The sequence below is a fragment of the Schistocerca piceifrons genome, chromosome 6, assembly GCF_021461385.2.
Source record: "Schistocerca piceifrons isolate TAMUIC-IGC-003096 chromosome 6, iqSchPice1.1, whole genome shotgun sequence".
In the NCBI taxonomy this organism is placed as follows: Eukaryota; Metazoa; Arthropoda; class Insecta; order Orthoptera; family Acrididae; genus Schistocerca; species Schistocerca piceifrons.
In genome coordinates this window covers 518940703-518962729 of record NC_060143.1, presented here as the reverse complement: position 1 = coordinate 518962729, position 22027 = coordinate 518940703, and the positions used below count along the sequence as shown (strand labels likewise).

Here is a 22027-nt window from a genome sequence, read left to right as displayed (position 1 = left end):
GATTACCCAGATGTGCAAAGCATGAATCCTGTAAACCTTACTGACTAACAATGAAAGGTAACAAGTTGGTTGTTGTCGATACTTGGTACAGAAACGCATCTCTGCAGTAACCCTACAACAGCTAGCACGCGAAAAATCACTGAATTGTAGAATAGCAAAACTGAATAATGAAAGTTACAATTTAACAGCCAATTTTCAAACTTTTTGTATTTGCTACCAAGGTGAGCAATCCGCTGCAATGGATGCACTCAGGTAGTTAGGAACAATGATACATTCACTAAGTCTAATGAACAACATACAACACAAGTTTTTGGGATAAAAGTTCATACTACTTGGTTCAGCATTAAATCAACACTGACATGGTACTGAAAGATTCTTGACTGAAATTCTATCACTGGCACTGTAGTCCAGCGAGACAGTGAGCTCGTGGATGGTTGAAAATGAGATCCAGTGAAATGGTTATCTTGAGGATGGTTGAAGGTGAAGCCCAGCAGGGTGAGTGATTGTGGATGGTTGATACAAGGTCCAGTGAGGCACAGGCTGAAGGTCAGCTGAGATGAGGTCCAGCATGGCATGGGTTCGAGGATTAATGATATGAGGTCCAGAGATGCATGGGCGAGGACAGTTGAGATCAGATCCAAAGAGTGTGGGCTCGCGAATCGTTCAGGTGATGATCAGTGAGGCATGGGAGAGAGGGAGAGCTTAAGGACAGTTGAGATGAGGTCCAACAAGGTAAGGACTGCAGGCAGGTTGTGACAGGGCTTAGTGAGGTGGGTCCAAGGACAAGTCAGACAAGGTCCAGCGAGGTGTGGTATGGAGGACATTTGAGATGAGGCCTAGCAAGGCATGGGCTCGACAGTTGAGACAAGGTCAAGCAAAGCATGGGCTCAAGGACAGTTGAGATGAGGGTCAGCAAGACAAGCGATTGAGGACATTTGAGGTGAGATCTAGTGAGGATTGGGTTTAAGAACGTTCAAGAGAGGCGAGATCCAGTGAGGATTGTGTTCAAGAAGGTTTAAGATCAGTCCAGTACGACATGGGCTCATGAACGGTTCAGATAAATACCAATGAAGCATTGACTCAGGGATGGTTGAGATGAAGACCAGAAAGGTTGGCTCATGGATGGTTGAACCAAGATCCAGTGAGATGTGGGCTCAAGAATGGTTGAGACAAGGTCCACTGAGGCTTGGACTCAAGGATGTTTGAGACAAGGTCTAGCAATGTCTGGTATGTAGGATAGTAGACATCCAGCAAGATGTATGATCAGCGACAGTTTAGATGGAGTCAAGTGTGCTCAAGGATGGTGAGGTGAAATCCAATGAGACGCACACTCAAGGGTAGATGAGATGAGGTCCAATGAGGTGTGGCGTCAAAGACAGTTCACATGCTCCAGCAAGGTGGGCTCAAGGGTGATTGAGGTGAGGTTTAGCGAGGCAGCAGCTCAGGGATGGTTGAGGCAAAGTCCACTGAGACAAGGGCACAAGGATGAACTCTGATTGACGATTAGCAGAATGTCCAGATGGTGAGTAAGAGCAGTGTTAGTTCCGATTGATGGCTTCTAAGCACGCCAGTGTGAGCCGACAGTGTACATTGGTTTGAGTTTGACCTGGCAGCGGCTCACAAAGCCCAGCTGAAGGATAAGGTCCAGCGTAAAGCACGCATCTGATTTCGGCAAGAAGAAGTTGTGCCCACGATTGCAGCGCTGTTTACTGAGATATGCGCATTGCTACTGGCAACGCTCGCGCTTCATGGTACGTGTTGGTTGCTGGAGGGAAGGCTGAAAACAATCCAGCGCGCTTGCGCCAACACCGGAATGTTTCTGTCGATCTCGCGGATCTCAGCTGTGGCAACCAACAGTACACGGCTATATGGTTTGGTGGTGTGTCGTAGATGACAGCCTGTGGGTACAATAACATTCATTAAAAATCTTTGAGTTTTCGTATTCATGATCCTTGTACTTTGTTGATATTCAAAATTGAACTTTCATTGCAGTTTGGTGTCTCTGGGAAGCCACATCCACCAGCAGCTGTAGCTTTCTTCCTAGGCCTTGGTCCACTGTGTTGCTGTGTATTTATATTGATAGGAGCCTCTCGGGTTGGTGTTCTTTAATTGTTTGCTGGGCACCCTGGTTGTTGATATTCGTCACAGTTTTTAAATGCTTTGTTTAATCCCACAGATAGAAATTCATAAAAGTTTCTTTATAGTGTGATGTTTCCCTTGCTTTCTCATCTTGGTTCCATAGATACGATAGAAATCGAAATACTTCGGTGTGACATGGACGGAAGGTGACACGCACTATGCGGGCGAGTATCCATTTGGAGAGTGATCTCTTGCATGCAGGGAATGGCCTAAAGTCTGGCGCCATGATGTTGATGCATCAAAATGGTTAGATGAATTACTGTTGATCATGCTGAGCATTTGTTTACTAATTCGCCAAACGGCTGCGAGCATTTTTCACAAAAATCTGTGCTCCAGAACGACTAGTTCAGTGTACGTGTCTCAGGACTCTGGATCAAGTGTATGCGCTGATCTGAAACTTCTTGGCAGATTAAAACGGTGTGCCAGTCTCGAAGCTGGGACCTTTGCCTTCCACGGGAGAATTCCTAATAAGTTTAAAAGATAGGGATGAGGTACTGGCGGAATGAGGACAGTGGAAGCGGGTAGGGAGACGTGCTTGGATGGCACTCAAGGTCAATTACGTTGTTCAATTCCGACTTCAAATTGTTGATGGGCACTCTTAACAACGTACTCTCAATGACGAATGTTCAGTCCCATATACATGTTCCGACAACCGAACTCATCAACACCATCGTATTTTAAGACCTAAGTTTGCCTGATGCATATACTATCTGCTCCAGATTTACACTCAACCTTCACTGATTTCATCGATTGCTCAGAATCGAGATTAAAAACAGATGAAACGTTAAGAAACTAATCTCTTTTCAAACAGGCCTTCGACAAGGTTGGCCTTTATTGCTGGCTTGTTCGTGGTCGCCATGAAATCCTTGCTGCAACAAGTCCAACACACTCTGTCGGGCATAAATCTATATGTCCTCAAAACAGATGTCCAAGCCTACGCATATTATGTCACCCTGCTACTCCAAGACAACGGAAACACACAACTCGTGCAACAGATTCTACTACGGCAGTGTAAGGTTGAACGTACACAAATTTGTAGTCTCACCTACATGTCGACATCTGCACGAACAACAACATCGCTGGTTGCAACGAATGTATATCCGAAAACATCTGTGGATTTCTGCCCAAACGATATGAGGAGGATGAACTGGCGCATTAAGATGCAAAATATAAAAGCCATCTCACGTAGGCAAAACTTGATACACCTTGATCGCATCCAAAAATGTCATCTTTGTCAACCTATACCTTGTTCCGCGACTGCAGCATATAGCACGTGCTGGCCTTAACATCCTGATATGTCTCGCAGATACAGCAAGTAAGGGTGACTTGGGCTTGATCCACTGCACGGCGATTCTCCTCAAACTCAAACCCCGAGATGTCAGACACTCAGATCGGTATCAAACATTGTATGGTCGATAGAGTATCAACCATAACTCCGATTTAGTTCTTACTAAGTGCTGTTGTCCATAAAAACGGGCGTAATCGTTAATTAGAAGTAATACCTGAACCATGGTGTACAGGAAAGTACTCAAGCATGTTGCTTGGTAGCCCGTTAGATCCCCGTGCCGAAAATACCCGGTTTAAACTCAACTACGACGAAATTTTTTTACTGTATTATGCGTGGAAGTAATATATGGGACAACGTGTTTATATGACATGTAAAAGAACTATTTCGAGTTTACAGCAACGTTCTCTTGGTCTATCTCCTTTCGCTTCGTTTCTTTGAAAGTAGTAAACCTATACAGTACATTTTTATTTTCACAGAATATACAATCAGAACAGAAAAATAAAGAAGCAATTGCTTCACAGGTGCGGAAGTAACTAATAATAATAATAATAATAATAATAATAATAATAATAATTAATAATAAACAAAATAATAAGGTTAATTATAAGTACATAACGTTCAACTAACGAGGCGAAATCAGAATGCCAAAATAACATTTCTACAAACTCCAAAAAGTTCTTTTTCATGTCAGGAAAACGTTTTTCCACATAACAGTGCCACGCGTAAACAGTTAAAAGAAATTGTCGTCAGCGGGGTATCAACGCGGAACCTTTGGTACGCGCTCTATCTTCTCACCCAACCTTTTATTTTTAGCTGATTTTGTTCGTTATTGTTCGTTGAGTTTGTTCTGGGCAGACGTCACATGACACCCGTTCAAGTTCATCGTTGATGCATTCAGTCAGTTTCTTTTACTACAAAGGGCAAATAACCCTCCGACCGAACACGCTGAGCTACAATATAGTCACTCAAAGATACGCTTTTCCTGTGCTGCGTAGCTATGGTGACACTTTCAATTACCGTGTACGTACGTTTTACTGGACGACGGCACACAGCACGAACTAAATCGGTGTTTTGGTTGATACTCTATCTACATATAGCGTTTGGTACCGATCTGAGTGTCTCACATCTGGAGGTTTGGGTGTCAGAAGGGCGTACAAAATCATCAGTAACAACTAACGACAGCACATCCAAATACCTCTCTGGATTCCACTAGGAAATTAATCCATCGCTGCCTCCAGACATCGCTGCTAATGTTTTGTCACAAGATGTTACCATTTACTACCAAACCCTGAACCAACTGAGCAACAAATTGCTTCGCAGCTCCACGTCATTCATCTATCAAACATTGCTTAGTACTCTTCCGCCGTCGCCCTAGCCATCTAGTTGCATAGTTCAATCTGACCAGGGTATGAAGCAACGTCTTCCATCGAATGATACCCGCCATCGTACAGATGACGAACTATAACATGTCCAGCAACTCCGTACCTACGCGTGATGTGTTGAACTGAGCCAGACTGGTACAGAGCCCGCTGAAATGTTGCTTTTTTTGAATAAGAAACAGAATAACCCCCAATCATTTTATTGAGGCTAAAATACATTAAGAATTAATTTTCTCCATGTAAATAAATCTGTAAAGTAGGGAGAAAAGATCTCGATTTAATGTAAGGAATGTATTTTTTTGCTGTTCCGATAAAGAATGTTTCACAGAAATGTTTATGTATCTAAACAGTAAAACAAGTTGAAGGCAGTAGCCGTTATTTCTTTTTGGATTATATAAAAGCAGGAGCTGTGAGTTCTCTCTCTCTCTCTCTCTCTCTCTCTCTCTCGTTTGTTTTCGACAGCTGTTTCACGAAGAGTCGCTCTCGTAGCTATAACTTTTGATTAAATAGTTACGCTAATTTGACTACAATAGCCGTGTTTAATTTAACAATCTACTTTCCTGTTTCATTAATTCCACATATCAACTATTATGAAGCATTTCAGAACTTTTTCAGGTTGCAGCGAAGGGGAGTTGCCGACGACCTGTTTGGCGGCCACAGCCGAACGCTGCTAGTGTTCTATCGGCTATTACTTTATCAAACTTTTATTTCAGCATCCCTGAGATCTGTTTTACCGGTCGTTTCTATCAGTATCCGGGCAATGTAATTACGCAAACTGTTACTATCCTCTAAACAAAGTCGTCGGGCAACGTTCTCATCGGTCTGATGGGAATCTGATACTGGTTGGCGAAATATAAAATTTCATTATCCACAAGTAAAAATTTCCTTTGCACCATTTTACCATTTCAGAAGCTTTGCCACCAGCAAAAGCGATAATTATAATATTACACTTTTTTGTAAATACCAGCCCACTCAGCTACGGTGGCGGAACCGGATTCGATTCCAAGCTTAATTGTTTGGTAGCTTCAGTTAAATTGCTCTTTTCCTCATTCAATGTTTGTTTGTTGTCTTCAGTTAAATAGAACAGTTTCTAATTTTAAAAGTGTACAGTTCATCTCTTTCCAGTTATTGAAGTTTCTCAGAATCATTAAAGAAGTGCTAGTTCATACATCTTTGCAGTACTGTTTTTGATGAATAGTCTTTTCTGGTTCAAATTATTCTGTCACCTTAGCACTCCCAGCTCCTCGATAGCTAAAGCATTTCAACTTACGCTAATATTTTAACACTTTTATATAAATAAATGTTGTTTTTCATTTCTAAGGCATGGTAAGTCTGCTTTCTGCTACTTCACTTGAATTTCCATTACAAGTGATTTACCTTTAATTAGTTATCTTTGAAAGATTGTTATACACATATTCTTTTTGAAAATCCTTCTGTTACATTCGCAAACTAATATTTTAAAAATCTAATTCTGTTTTTTATTCCAACCTACAATCAAATAAGACGCCCTAATTTCATAAAAGCACACACCAACTTTGTATATGATCAGGGTGCATCACAAGAACAAAGCGAACAGCAGAACTTCATTCACTACACAGGTTTTAATTCCAGAGAATGATTTGGAAAAATAAATACATTCTGTAAGCGAAGTTCGTAATTGGCTTATTTTATTCAAATGGTTCAAATGGCTCTGAGCACTATGGGACTCAACTGCTGTGGTCATAAGTCCCCTAGAACTTAGAACTACTTAAACCTAACTAACCTAAGGACATCACACACATCCATGCCTGAGGCAGGATTCGAACCTGCGACCGTAGCGGTCGTGCGGTTCCAGACTGTAGCGCCTTTAACCGCTCGGCCACTCCGGCCGGCGCTTATTTTATTCTCTTATACGTTACTGACTGAATCGCTGGGGTGTTTCTCAATACAACCACTTTCAACCACAGAATTATCTTCCTCATACTCTATAAGAAAAAAATCACAACAAAATGCGCCAACACTTTAATTTTAAAATATGAGAAACACAAAGGTATGTCATAACTGCACACACAATGAAATGCAACATTTTCCGTACATATGTGTCTTCAAATATAGAAAAAATTGACAGTCAAAACAAGAAGAACAGGGAATTTAATAGTAACAATCGGTATTGGATACAGCAAAATACGCAGTGACCTGTTATGCCCGCACGCACACCGTCGTCGCGACTGCATAGATATCGCTTCGCCATTCCCCCCCCACCCCCCACCCCCCCTTTCTCACCGCAACGGAGCTGATCTCAAAAGTTTGTGTATATATTGTCCCGGCTAGTTAACAATCATTCCCTGCCGTGTGGGTCGGGCATAAAACATCTCTGAATCACGTTGTGAATCTAGTCGTGTGAACTAGCAGTTGAAAATTGATCGCGTTTTTTCAGAGATATTTCATACACTTTCGACCACGACGGACCCAAAGACAGTCTTTTTTTATTACTCTGGCGTAAGATATCAATTGAGTTCCAGTCTATTTTTAATTATTTGTTTCCCTGAGTAATTTTATATAGTTACTTTAGCAGTCTGTATGCATTCGTTGAATCCTATTAAATCAGTCTGTAAATAGATTTATCAGCTTCCTTCAACAACCATTCAATGTACACAGATATTTTTGTTTTTGTACTAGCTGATTATGAAATTTGGTAAACACTGGCAATGTCTCGTAGATTTCTGTTTTATTGACACAATGAAGTTCGTGAATTAATGTGAGATGGCACTGGGGGATCAATGAAAAGAGAGTTGATCCTAATGTGTATTGTTTCGGTATGACAACAGTCAGTACTACATTACTTCGTGTACCTATCACCAAAGAAATGCTTTCCCATGAAACTGTCCTTTGCCATTAATGTGCGATAAATTATAAATATGTCTCTGGGCCTTACAATGTCTCAACTTCTCAATTCTCACGACACAACATTAGTTAGGGGTTCGAATCCTTTCAATGTCTGTTCAGCACAAGTTTAGTCTTTCAACGGGCACTGTTTTTCACTTCTCGTTTATTAGCGGAATTACCTTGAAACGAGCGACAAAGATACTAGTGTGATAAGGTCCAAACTATTTTCCGTCCCAATACTCTTTAATAATTTGCATATAGCGAATAAAGTCCTAACTGAACAAAAAAGTTTCCGTATTGTCAATAAATCTCTTCACAATCGTAAGTATACGATCGTAGCGTTTCGTTTAACACGTACAATCACCATTCACTGGAATATCAGTGTTCGTACACGCAATCACCTCTAATTGACTCCGTCTCTGAATTTATCCTAAAATAATCTATTCTACACCACTCCAATGTCTAATCCAGTTCTAAGAATGCAGTTTAATTAGGCTTCTAATCCCAAAATTCCGACTACCACGGAAGAACTGCGAACACTCGCCACCACTGAATACAAAAATTCAAGAGACCTAACAATGCTGCGCATTGGTTTATATATTACATTCAGAAGAAAACGCAGCTCTGTCATGCCTTCCTTGGATTCCCTTTGTTCTACTTTGCGTTACTCTATTTCGAATATCTACCCTTTGTAAAATTTTAACTAGCTGTTACTTAGAAATACTACTACCGTTTTTTGGCCCTTAGGTCATTTCGTATTACAGAATTTAATCTAATATTCGTTTCTGTATAACCACTCACTAAAGAGTGGTTACACTCTACAGAAGTAAAAACATTTAGATTAATAAACCGCTTTTATTTGATATGCAATGAAATGTATAAGATTATAATTAAAGGTATAGGTTTACTTTTTATTTTAGTTTACAGGACAGGGGCGTGTATTAAAGAAGCAGGGAAATGAACAGATTCTTTGCGGCTGATTTAGGATCACCACAACGAAGTACTAAATTAAACCATTAAGTGCTAATACATTGCAAATAATTCAGCAAACTACATAAGTGATAACGTACAGGAGAACGATTTAGGTTCAGATAAGAAGAGGAAAGTCTTCAGGAAAATCTATGATGTGGTACAAGATGATATCGTGGGGTAATAGAGGATCCGGAGTAATTCTGAACTGGATAAGGTATACAACAGATCAACTTTTGTACGCTTGATGAAAATCAAACGGCTTATAATGGCAGATTATCTCGCTCAGATGGATAAACATCGATGGCCTGTGAAATCCATGGATTTTATTCCCCGCGGAAGATGATCGTTAGGTAGACCATAGAAAAGGTGGAGCGATGGAATTCATGACGACTTGCTGCAGATCGTTGAAGAGGGTGACTGGCGGCAGAAAGCAGGACATAGAACCCAATGGAAGACGAAACTTGTACGAGGGTGAGTCAAATCAAAACCTTAATTTTTTAAAATATTATTTATTGTGCAGAAGTGGTACAAAGCTGTATCACTTTTCAACGTAATCTCCCCCACGCTCAATACAAGTCCTCCAGCGCTTACAAAGTGCATAAATCCCTTTAGAAAAAATTCTTTTGGAAGTCCGCGCAACCAGTCATGCACCGCGTGGCGTACCGTACAGAACGGAACTTCTTTCCTCCCATTATGTCTTTGAGTGGTACAGACATACGGAAATCACTTGGGGCAATGTCTAGTGAGTATGGTGGATGAGGAAGACACTCAAAATGCAGGCCTGTGATTGTTGGAACTGTTGTACGGTCAGTGTGGGGCCTTGCATTGTCATGTTGCAAAAGGACTCTTGCTGACAGCAATCCACGTCGCTTTGATTTGACTGCAGGCAGCAAATGATTTTTAGGAGATCTGTGTATGATGTACTGGTGATAGTGGTCCCTCTAGGCATATAATGCTCAAAAATGACGCCGTTTTCGTCCCAAAAGAGAGTCAGCATAACCTTCCCTGCTGATGGTTCTGTTCGAAACTTCTTTGGTTTTGGTGGTGAGGAATGCCACCATTTCTTGCTCGCTCTCTTCGTTTCCGGTTGGTGGAAGTGAATCCAGGTTTCGTCCCCAGTAACGATTCTTGCAAGGAAGCCATCACCTTCTCTTTTAAAGCACCGAAGAAGTTCTTCACAAGCATCAACACGTCGTTCTCTCATTTCAGGAGTCAGCTGCCGTGGCACCCATCTTGCAACTGAAGCACATCATGCACAATGTGGTGTGCTGACCCATGACTAATCTGTAAACATGCTGCAATGTCATTCAGTGTCACTCGGCAGTTTTCCTTCACTATGGCTTCGACTGCTGCAATGTTCAGTGGAGTCACAACTCGTTGTGCCTGACCTGGACGAGGACCATCTTCCACTGAAGTCACGCCATTTGAGAACTTCCTACTCCATTCGTAGAGTGGCTGCTGTGACAAACATGCATCACCGTACTGAACCTTCATTCGTCGATGATTTTCAATAGGCTTCACACCTTCACTATGCAACAACCGAATAACAGAACGCTGTTCTTCCCTGGTGCAAGTCGTAAGTGGGGCGGCCATCTTTATACTGATACTGCGACGGTATGTGTGCATCTGCACTATGTTGCCACCTACAGGACATTCTGCACGCTGTTTCTAGCACGCTTACCAACTTACAGGACAACGGCGCGAAATTTCGATTTGTTATTACAAATTTAAGGTTCTGGGTCTATTCGCGTAAAGTAAGTAAGAAGCGAACAACGAAAAAACATCGGACTACCTCACGAGAATACTTCCGGGTACAATCGTCACACTGGCAGCATTTCAACAGGTAACGGCCCCGTCATTGTGAAGGATTTTCTAATATTTATTTAGTCATTATTTTTTCATGCCTTGAGAGTAACGCTAATGTTACTTGTCAAAGTGCAGCCGCTATCTGAAGATACACATTTTAAAAAAAAATCAGCCTCGGAACGTTCCTGACTGGTTCAGCGAATGTCAAGTATGTGAGTACATCACGGTTGCCTGCCTCAAAAGTCATTCATGTCAGCATGTAAAATAGTGGCTAAGACAATTCAGTAACTAGCACAAAAGTTACTAAATATGTATCAAAGTAAACTTCATGGGTTTCGGTCAGACGTGTAGCTTTTAGATATTGCAATACTGTGTGTCTGACAGTAAAAACCAAATCCGAAAGTAGCTGTGCGACAACAGGCAAAATCAAAGAAGATTCTAACGTACTTTCTATTGTTAATTTATAACAAGCAGTGTCAAATGTTGCCGCTTCTCGAAAATTCCTTTAAACTTTTGCTTTCTCCATAAGTAGTGGAGTAAATTGGTTAACAAATCGCCTTGAAAGAAAGGGTACAGTAAAACGCTACAGTATTCGGTCCATTCATTTACATTTTAATAATCAGTAGACGGTTGAGAAACAGGACAGGAGAAATTGAAAGGAGGCGTTTCTACGAATAACGATATATTTAGACCGCGTAAAACTTCGTGTCTCCTACAAGAGAGCGGAATAAAGTGGGAACCTCCTCGCCCCAACTCCAGTACGCTGGCATTTGGCTAAACCGAGTGAATAAAAAAAATTACGTCCATAAAGATCTTGTACAGTGGAAGAGATGGACTTCATTCACAGCAGAGGCTTTTGAATTCTAACAGTTTCTAGAAACTCGAATGGGCACTAACTACACCTTCGCCGCTACCTCGAAACATTGTATTTGTGTTGTCTTACTTATGATTCATATTCATGTTGTTCACAGTGAGTGTAATTCTGCAAGAACGCAGTGTTCATTTTTAATTGACTATCCAGAATTATTTTTAACTTTTTGTATGCCGTGTGTCCCATTGTTGGAGTGGATCATTGTTTTTATGTTCTTCGTTGTACGCTACAGCACTGGTCGCTTGTCACCCGATTCTGTGGTCTACTACGCGTAATTTATCACTTTTATTTACGACCCTCCTTTCGATTCCATGGAGGTTGCGCATCATTAGCATGCCTGCACAGTGTTTCGTGCCTCTAATTTTTAAAACTTGCATATTTTATGAAATGCAGAAACAGTATCGTACAAATGTAATAGAAGGGCACTTGCAATAAAAATTCATAAATTTGTGGAACCCACTCAGGAGTCACTAGATAAGGAATCACATCAGAATGATTCTGTAATTGCTGGAGCACATAAACTTACAGGATGAAATTCATTACCTACATGAGCCTATTTTCTGTGTTTCAGATCTGCAGAGTCATTAGAGGAAGATAGATTCACCATCTGTGGGTATAACGCACAATATCTTTCAAATATACATACAGTGGTTTCTACCAATCAAGGAAAATTGCTAAAATAGTATTTAGTATGAAAGATACGAGTTATGCAACTACAACAATTGTCTCGAGAGAAATAAACACAACGAAGAAACACTTACATTATATAGACTTGTATACGAATTAAATGCTTCAAAATGAAATGAATGGATCAACGGAGATGAAATTATTGATGATGCTATGACATAAAATGACCTGATCTCATCCAAACCGGTCATTTCCAAAAAATGGCTCTGAGCACTATGGGACTTAACATCTAAGGTCATCAGTCCCCTAGAACGTAGAACTACTTATACGTAACTAACCTAAGGACATGACACACATCCAAGCCCGAGGCAAGATTCCAACCTGTGACTGCAGCGGTCCCGCGATTCCAGACTGAAGAGCCTAGAACCGCTCGGCCACTACGGCCGGCTCGCTCATTTCCATCCAATGATGTACATGGCGAACGTTCACAAACTGAGGCCCATATTTCGTAATAGCTGTTTCCTTTTGACGGAGAATACTCCCTTTACCTGTTGTAGCCTGATTATTCTGACTTACTTTCTGTCTCCACCATGCGTCACTTCGCTTCCGACGTAGCAAACTTCCGTCACTAAGTCACTTTCGTCGCTTCGTCTATTACGTATTCTCCCAACTTTTACGGTGGATTTCTTGCTTATCTCATTTCCGCTGATCCTCGAAACTTTCATCATCCTATGCTTCACTCGCAGTCCATATTCTGTGATCACTAGGCTGCTCATTCCATTAAATAAGTCCTGTAGTGGACCTTGCCGAGGTGGAGTGGCTTACATGTCACAAAGATTCAGCTAGCCGTAACACACGTGCGGACACGTCGAAGGAGTTTCTGTGGAAAGGGCAGACTAACATATGCTGCCTGAGGAGCAACTTTTCGGTAGTTGCAGGTGCAACAGTCTGGCCTTATTATATTGGTACTGAGGACAGCTGAAGATTAGGGGTAACCCCAGCCATTTTTCTTTCCAGAGGCATGCGTCTACTGTGAGGTTCAATGATGATAGCATCATCTTGGGTAAAATATTTCGGAGGTAAAATAGTCCTCCTTTCGGATCTCCAAGGACGTTGCCATCAGAAAAAAAAACTGGCGTCCTAATGACTGCAGTGTGGAATGTTCGACGCCTTAATCGGGTAGGTAGATTGGAGAACTTCTAGAGAGAAAAGGATAGGCTGAAGTTAGAGATAGGCTGAAGTTAGATATAGTAGGATTTAGTGAAGTGTAGTGGCAGAAATAATGGAGTACAGAGCGAGAAGGGGCGGCCGCAGAGAAATTCCACGACGCCCAATAGGATGACTTGAACCTCTATCTGCTCAGCCGCCTTCTTTCGAGTAGAACGCTTACATAATTTGGGTGACTCATACGGGAATCTTCGGCCGCCATATCTGTTAACTTTCATTCGGTACTTAAACAATTGTTGGGGGCTAGTGGAGGTCTCTGTTCCTTTGTATTCATGCCCCGCAACAGATCTGTAGAAGTCACATTCTTATGTCTCTTCGGCATACAATATTCTCTACAAATTCTGCTCTACTTTCTCATCCCTGCTGTTAGGCACCAATCACCCACTCCAAATTATCAACTCCATTTGGTTTTTAATTAAAGCCTCTATTTCCTCAAATATTCTTTCCATTCCGTGTGTCGTGAGCAAGTTAAGCTGAGCAATACTAGATGTCGTTGGTTTCTGTACAACAAGGGAAACATACAAGGTGTATAACTTTGCTTCCGCCATTTGCCGATAGGTGGCTACAACGGTAAGTAGCGGTCGAAAGAAGTAGATCTCAGAAGTCAGGTAGCTAGCTTGGACCTCGGTCAACATAACTTCATTCAAACATTAGTCGATTTGTGTCTGCATCATAAAGCTATTCTTGATTGAAAATGTCAGTTTATGAGCCTAATTCTCGTCATTTGCGGGAGGTGTCACTGTTTCTTTTTTCAGTATGAAGAAAACAGCGGCTGAGTCTCATCGAATACTCTCAAGTACGCATGGTATGGACGCTATTAGTGAAAGAACGTGCCGTGAGTGGTTTCAACGCTTCAAGAACGGTCATTGTAACGTCGTAGACCGGCGCAGTGGTTGAAGAGAGAATGTTTTCAATGATGCTGAGTGAAGACTCGCGTCAAACTCAAGAAGAACTGCCACGATTAGTGCGAGTGACACAGCAAGCCGTTTCAAAACGTCTGAAGGCGATGGGCTTGGTTTAGAAAGAAGGAACTTTGGTCCCATGTGAGCTGAAACCACGAGACGTTGAACGGCGTTTGTGTGTTTGTGAACAGTTGGTTCAGAGGCAAAAACGGAAGGGATTTCTGCATCGCAATGTGACCGGAGACGAAAAATGGGTTCATTACGATAACCCTAAACGTAAAAAATCATGGGATATCCCGGCCATGCTACCACGTCGATGGCCAAACCGAATATTCACAGCTCCAAAATCATGCTCTGCATTTGGTAGGACCAGCTCGGCGTCGTGTACTGTGTGGTGTTTAAACCAAGTGAAACAATCACAGGTGCTCGTTATCGAACGCAGTTAATTTGTTTCGTTAAAGCATCTAACGTTGGGGAAAAAGCGGCGGAAGCAAAGTAGTACACCTTGTATTTATGCGGTTACTACATCGCTAACAAGAGCCGGTTCACTGATGCTGTTGTTGTAGTTCTGCCACCAACAAACCCGAAATCCTGTTTTCAAATGGTTCAAATGGCTCTGTGCACTATGGGACTTAACAAATGGTTCAAATGGCTCTGAGCACTATGGGACTTAACATCTAAGGTCATCAGTCCCCTAGAACTTAGAACTACTTAAACCTAACTAACCTAAGGACATCACACACAGCCATGCCCGAGGCAGGATTCGAACCTGCGACCGTAGCGGTCGCGCGGTTCCAGACTGAAGCGCCTTTAACCGCTTGGCCACACCGGCCGGCGGACTTAACATCTGAGGTCATCAGTCCCCTAGAACTTAGAACTACTTAAACCTAACTAACCTAAGGACATCACACACACCCATGCCCGAGGCAGGATTCGAACCTGCGACCGTGGCGGTCTCACGGTTCCAGACTGCAGCGCGTAGAACCGCTCGGCCACACCGGCCGGCTACTGTTTTCATTTAAACACACTAATCCCTAGCAAGTCTAACTTTAACTAGCTAGCCGCTGTGTTCATATTCTTCAGTTTCCCTGCAAACTCCTGACATTACACGCCTATATTCGGAGAACGTTAGTCTTACTTCTCCCCCTCATGAAGAATCCTTTCGAAGCAGTTTACACTCGCAGTTCGTGTCAGGAATATTTGTATAGAAAGTGTTCACCCGGAGAAGACTTCAGATGTCTGCATGTTTGCACACATATCTGACCAAAAGAACTTCGACACCCCTATTCAATGAGGAACTGACCACTATACTACAGGAGACGCGGACCCACCATTATAGAGGGATGTGGGAACTACCAGGAATGCAGTTACATAAGACTGGGTTGGTGAGAAGGGCTCAGCGGCTTTCCTACTGGACTAGCCGTTGAGAACTTCACCTTAGTAACAAATCCATTATGGACATTTTAGCTCCTCCAAAGCTGCCCAGGTTGACTGTTGCTGATGTGACTGTGAAGTGGAACTGCGCAGGAACAACCGTAGCTAAATCAACTCCAGACAGACCTTAACCACTGGCGGACAGCGACCGTCGAGTATTGCATATGGTGGTTATAAAAAATCGCAGGAAATCAGCGGAAGGAATCAGTCGTGAATTTCAAAGTCTACCAGCAGTGCGGCTAGGACAATGATTGTGCCTAGGGAGTTAAAAAGAATGGACTACAATAGTCGACCAGCTCATCAGAAGCCACACATGTCCGTTGTTAATGTTAAGTGACGATTGAGGTGGTGTAAAGAGCAACGCAACAGGACAGTTTATATTGAAAAAGTAGAATCCCGCCTCGATTGCGAAAAAAGCATCTAGTGTTAACCTAGGTTTCGGCGTAGATAACTACACCTTCCTCAGAACAATAAAAAAGTTAAGTAGTGGTTTTGACTTTGTACATATGTACTGCTCGTATTTTCCTTTTTTTCGGTTATAAATGTATAGCTATGGTGTTCTTTTAATCATTCAAAAAGGTCTTCTTAGGCACTTGTGGGTTTTATTGTTCTAAAGAAGGTGTAATTATCTACGCCGAAACCTAGGTTAACACTAGGTGCTTTTTTCACAATCGAGACGGGTTTCTAGTTTTTTAATATATTAACCAACGATTGCTGACGCGCTGCGATGTTGAAGGTTCTCAACAGGACAGTGGCTGATTGGAAACAAGTGATTTGGAGTGATGAAGCACACTATATCCTGTGCCAGTCCGATGGTAAAGTTTTGGTTTGGGTAATGCCTGCAGAATGCGATCTGTCATCACCGCAAACAGCACAAACAGTGAAGTATAGAGGTGGTTTTACGGTATGGGGGTGGGTTTTCGTAGTTCGGGTGTGATCCTCTTACTGCGTTCAAGAAAGTGCTAAATACGGAACCAAGCGAACAATTGTACAGCAGTAAATACTGCGTACAGTACAGCAACAGTTCGGCGTCTGTTATATCAGCATGATAATGCACCTTGCTCTAAAGCAACAAGTGTAGGGCAATGGTTTCCTGGACAATAAAATTCCTGAAATGGACTTGCCTGTCCAGAAATAGACCTGAATCCTACAGGACGTCGACTTCGCTCTAGACCTCACGTCCTAATATAACTACGCCATTGCTTTCGGCTCTTCAGGAAGAATGTGCCTGCATTCCTCAACAGACATTCAGACACCTCATTCACAGTAAGTGTCCCGTACAAATTTCAAGCCGTCATAATGGGGAAAGGCGGACACAGCCCACATTTTAAGTCCACAATGTCCGGATAATTTAGGTCAGATGGCGTGTCCTGTGTCTCCGTTCCTGTGTACCACATCGCCTTCTACATCGTCATGCCGTTGATCATTGCTTATTCTTCCGCCCTTAGAAGAAATATACCGGGTGATTAAACAGTCAGTATAAATTTGAAAACTTAATAAAACACGGAATAATGTAGATAGAGAGGTAAAGATTGACACAAATGCTTGGAATGACATGGGGTTTTATTATAACAAAAAAAAAATAAAGTTCACAAACAGTCCGACAGATGGCGCTGGGCAGCAAAACTGCTACCGGGACGGGTGAGAGGAACACCAATATGTTACAAAATCGCATCATCCCCAGCCTGGATGATAAACACGTGCTGGAACGTACGATTGCAACGTCCCCTTTGAAATATTATACAAGACTGTGCTTAAACTGACACACAATATTTTTAGCGCAACGCAATCTGACTTTCAAAAATCCCTGCAAAAGAATGGCCCTGACTAACATTAACCTATACCTTTCACAAATCACTTACCTCACCAAAAAGCTTCGTTACTCGAACTACTGCAATACAGCGAGCGCCACTACTGCCAGCTAAATAAAAGATTCAAACTACTGAAGGCACTAACTACCAATAGGCATAGTTAGCAAATGAAAGATTTTGATAGAGAACAAACAATGTATTTACCTTAATAGTGTTGAAAAATCATAATATACATAGCAGTTCATGACATCCAGTCTTACAAATTTCAAAACTCCGCCATTTCTCTCCCCACATCCACCACTGCTGGCGGCTCACCTCCAACTGCCCAACGCTACGCGCTGTTAACAGCCAACAGCCCAACACTACAATAGCCAACAACAATGCAAGCCAGCCACAGACTGCACACAGCACTGCCAGTGATTTTCATACAGAGCGCTACGTGGCGGTGGCGTTACCAATATGAGAACCTAAACAGCCTACTGACACGATGTTTATGCAGGATGGCACTCCACCCCATATTGCTAGACGCGTGAAAGATCTCTTGCGCGCGTCGTTTGGTGATGATCGTGTGCTCAGCCGCCACTTTCGTCATGCTTGGCCTCCCAGTTCCCCAGACCTCAGTCCGTGTGATTATTGGCTTTGGGGTTGCCTGAAGTCGCAAGTGTATTGTGATCGACCGACATCTCTAGGGATGCTGAAAGACAACATCCAACGCCAATGCCTCACCATCACTCCGGACATGCTTTACAGTGCTGTTCACAACATTATTCCTCGACTACAGCTAATGTTGAGGAATGCTGGTGGACATACGGAGCATTTCCTGTAAAGAACATCATCTTTGCTTTGTCTTACTTTGTTATGCTAATTGTTGCTATTCTGATCAGATGAAGGGCCATCTGTCGGACATTTTTTGAACTTTTGTATTTTTTTGGTTATAATAAAACCCCATGTCATTCCAAGCATGTGTCAATTTGTACCTCTCTATTTACTTTTTTCCGTGATTTATTCGTTTTTCGAATTTATACTGACATTTTGATCACCTGGTACTACCTCCAAGCAAAGAAGTTTCCCTGAGTTATCACTGGGTCCTTTGCCCATTTTTGATGGTTTTTAGCGATGAGAATAACTCGTATACGGATTCATCCGCCACGACGTTCATGACTTATTGAAAAACCTAGCGGTGTGTTTTATCCAAACCGCTTCCCGAGCCCCGGTTCCCGGGTTCGATTCCCGGCGGGGTCAGGGAATTTCTCTGCCTCGTGATGACTGGGTGTTGTGTGATGTCCTTAGGTTAGTTAGGTTTAAGTAGTTCTAAGTTCTAAGGGACTAATGACCATAGATGTTAAGTCCCATAGTGCTCAGAGCCATTTGAACCATTTTTTTATCCAAACTGGCTTTTTCCGATTAGTGGTCAGAGACTGACATGTGACTAGAAGACATGCCGATGCTGCCTATCAAATGTACATGTATTCGTGATGCCAATAGTCATTCAACTGGTTTATGGAATATAGCATATGGGAGGCAGAGTCTACGGAACACACAGTCTATGGAGCTCGCACACGATGAACAGGATGTAAAGATTCAAAAGAGAATATTTCTATTTGTACCGATGGAGCAGAGTCCCTATGACTGCCTTTGTCGTTACTTGTCGTTCGGCTACCAACACTATACAGACGTTTTCGTAGTCGCCTTCATTTTATCTCGACATGCTAATGATATATTTTACTTGTATGATTTTTACTTATCATACACGTGCTTATATTGATAATACTGATGTTTTCTATCACTATAATCGCTGCAGTTGGAGTGGGAGTGGACGAGAGGGGCTCTATCACATCTAAAACTGCTAACAGAGAAGGATCTCATACCACGCCCGCATTAGGAGGCAGTGACCCTACACTCGAAATTACTGAATAGAAATCAGTGGAACAGACTAGTCATACTTCCTTAGGGAACAGTGACCTGCTTGTAAATATTCTTTAGAATATATTTCACCTTCCAGTCACAGTTTTTGCCCTCTACAGCTCCCTCTAGTACCATGGAAGTCACTCCCTCAGTTCTTCACACATGTCGTATCATCCTGTTCCTTCATCTTATCATTGTTTTCCACATATTGCTTTCCTCTCCGATTCTGCGCAGAACCTCCTCATTCTTTACCGTATCAGTCCACCTAATTTTCAACATTCGTCTGTAGCACCACACCTCCAATACTTCGATTCTCTTTTGTTCGGGTTTTCCCACACTCCATGTTTCACTACCATACAATGCTGTACTCCAAACATAGATTCTCAGAAATTTCTTCCTGCAATTAAGGCCGATATTTGATATTAGCAGTTTTCTCTTGGCCAGGATACCCTTTTTTCCAATGGTAGTCTGCTTTTGTAGTCGTCCTTGCTCCGTCCGTCATTAGTTATCTTACTGCCTAGGTTGCACAATTCCTTAACTTCATCTGCTTCGTGACATCAGTCCTGATATTGAGTTTTTCGCTGTTCTCATTTCTGCTAATTCTCATTACCTTCGTATTTCTTCGATTTACTCTCAATCCATACTCTGTACCCATTAGAGTGTTCATTCCGTTCAGCACATCATGTAATTCTTCTTCACTTTCACTCAGGATAGCAATGTCATTAGCGAATCGTATCATTGATATCCTTTCACCTTGTATTTTAATTCCACTCCTGAACCTTTCTTTTATTTCCATCATTGCTTCCTCAATGTACAGATTGAACAGTAGTGGCGAAAGGCTACACCCTTTTCAATACGAACACTTCGTTCTTGATCGTCCACTCTTATTATTCCCTCGTGGCTGTTGTACGTATCTCTATAGCTGATTTCAAACATCTTGCACTATTTTACGTTGTCGAACGCTTCTTCCAGGTCGACAGATCCTTTGAACGTTCTTGATTTTTCTTGAGTCTTGCTTCCATTACCAACCGCAACGTTAGAATTGCCTCTGTCGTGCCTTTACCTTTCCTAAAGCCAAACTGGTCGTCATCTAGCGCATCCTCAATTTTCTTTTCCATTCTTCTGTTTATTATTCTTGTAAGTAACTTGGATGCATGAGCTGTTAACCTGATTGTGTGGTAATTCTCGCACTTGTCAGCTCTTGCCGTATTCGGAATTGTGTGGATGATGCTTCTCCGAAAGTTAGGTGGTATGTCGCCAGACTCACACATTTTACACACCAACGCGAATAGTCGTTTTGTTGCCACTTCCCCCAACGATTTTAGAAATTCTGATCGAATGTTATCTATCCCTTCTGCCTCATTTGATCTTAAGTCCATCAAAGCTCTTTTAATTTCTGATTTTAATAATGAATCCCCTGTCTCTTCTAAATCGACTCCTGTTTCTTCTTCTATCGCGTCAGACAAATCTTCCCCTCATGCGCTTTCAATGTACTCTTTCCACCTATCCGCTCTCTCTTCTGCACTTAACAGTGGAATTCTCGTTGCGCTCTTAATGTTATCACCCTTGCTTTTAATGTCACCAAAGGTTGTTTGACTTACGTGTATAGTCTGTCCTTCCGACAATCATTTCTCTTTAGATTTCTTCACATTTTTCCTGCAGCCTTTTCATCTTAGCTTCCCTGCACTTACTATTTATTTCATTTCTCAGCGACTTGTATTTCTGTATTCCTGAGTTTCCAGGATCATTCTTGTACTTCCCCTTTTCATCAATCAGCTGAAGTATTTCTTCTGTTCCCCATGGTTTCTTCGCAGTTACCTTCTTTCTACCTATATTTTCCTTCACAACTTCTGTGATGGCACTTTTTAGAGATGTTCATTCCTCTTCAACTGTACTGCCTACTGCGCTATTCCTTATTGCTCTATCTGTAGCCTTAGAGAGCTTCACCTGTATCTCGTCATTCCTTAGTCTTCCGTATCCCACTTCTTTGCGTATTGATTCTTCCTGACTAATGTCTTATACTTCAGCCTACTCTTCATCACTACTATATTGTGATGTGAGTCTATATCTGCTCCTGGGTACACCTTACAATCCAGTATCTGATTTCGGAATCTCTGACTGATCATGATTTAATCTAACTGAAATCTTCCCGTATCACCCTGCCTTTTCCAAGAATGCCTCCTCAAATGGTTCAAACGGCTCTGAGCACTATGGGACTCAACATCTGAGGTCATCAGTTCCCTAGAACGTAAAATTACTTAAACCTAACTAACCTAAGGACATCACACACATCCATGCCCGAGGCAGGATTCGAATCTGCGACCGTAGCAGTCGCGCGGTTCCGGACTGAAGCGCCTAGAACCGCTCTACCACCGCGGCCGGCTATGCCTCCTCCTCTTGTGATTCTCGAACAGAGTATTCGCTGTTACCAGCTGCAACTTGTTACAGAACTCAATTAGTATTTCTCCTCTCTCATTCCTTGTCCCAAGCCCGTATCATCCTGTAACCTTTTCTTCTGCTCCTTCTCCTGCAACTGCATTCCAGTCTCCCATGACTATTACATTTTCATATAGTTTTACATACTGTATTACCATTTCAATATCCTCATACACTTTCTCTGTCTCTTCAACCTGAGTTTGCGACGTTGGCATTTACACCTAAAATATCATTGTCGGTGTTGGTTTGCTGTCGATTCTGATAAAAAGATCCCTAGCAGTGAACTGTTCACAGTGATACAATCTCTGCCCTAACTTCCTATTCACAACGAATCCTACTCCCGTTATACCATTTTCTGCTGCTGT

The 22027-nt window shown here is 42.1% G+C and overlaps 1 protein-coding gene across 3 annotated transcripts in view; it reads left to right on the top strand.

The window, feature by feature from the left end:
- The window catches only part of LOC124802909 (synaptotagmin 1-like), a 1021155-nt gene that overhangs the window by 519996 nt on the left and 479132 nt on the right, over positions 1-22027 (top strand). For all 3 annotated transcript variants that reach the window (XM_047263978.1, XM_047263977.1, XM_047263975.1), the window contains exon 3: positions 11892-11929. The gene's annotated coding sequence lies outside the window, so the exon portion shown is untranslated. The remainder of the gene's footprint in view (positions 1-11891; positions 11930-22027) is intronic.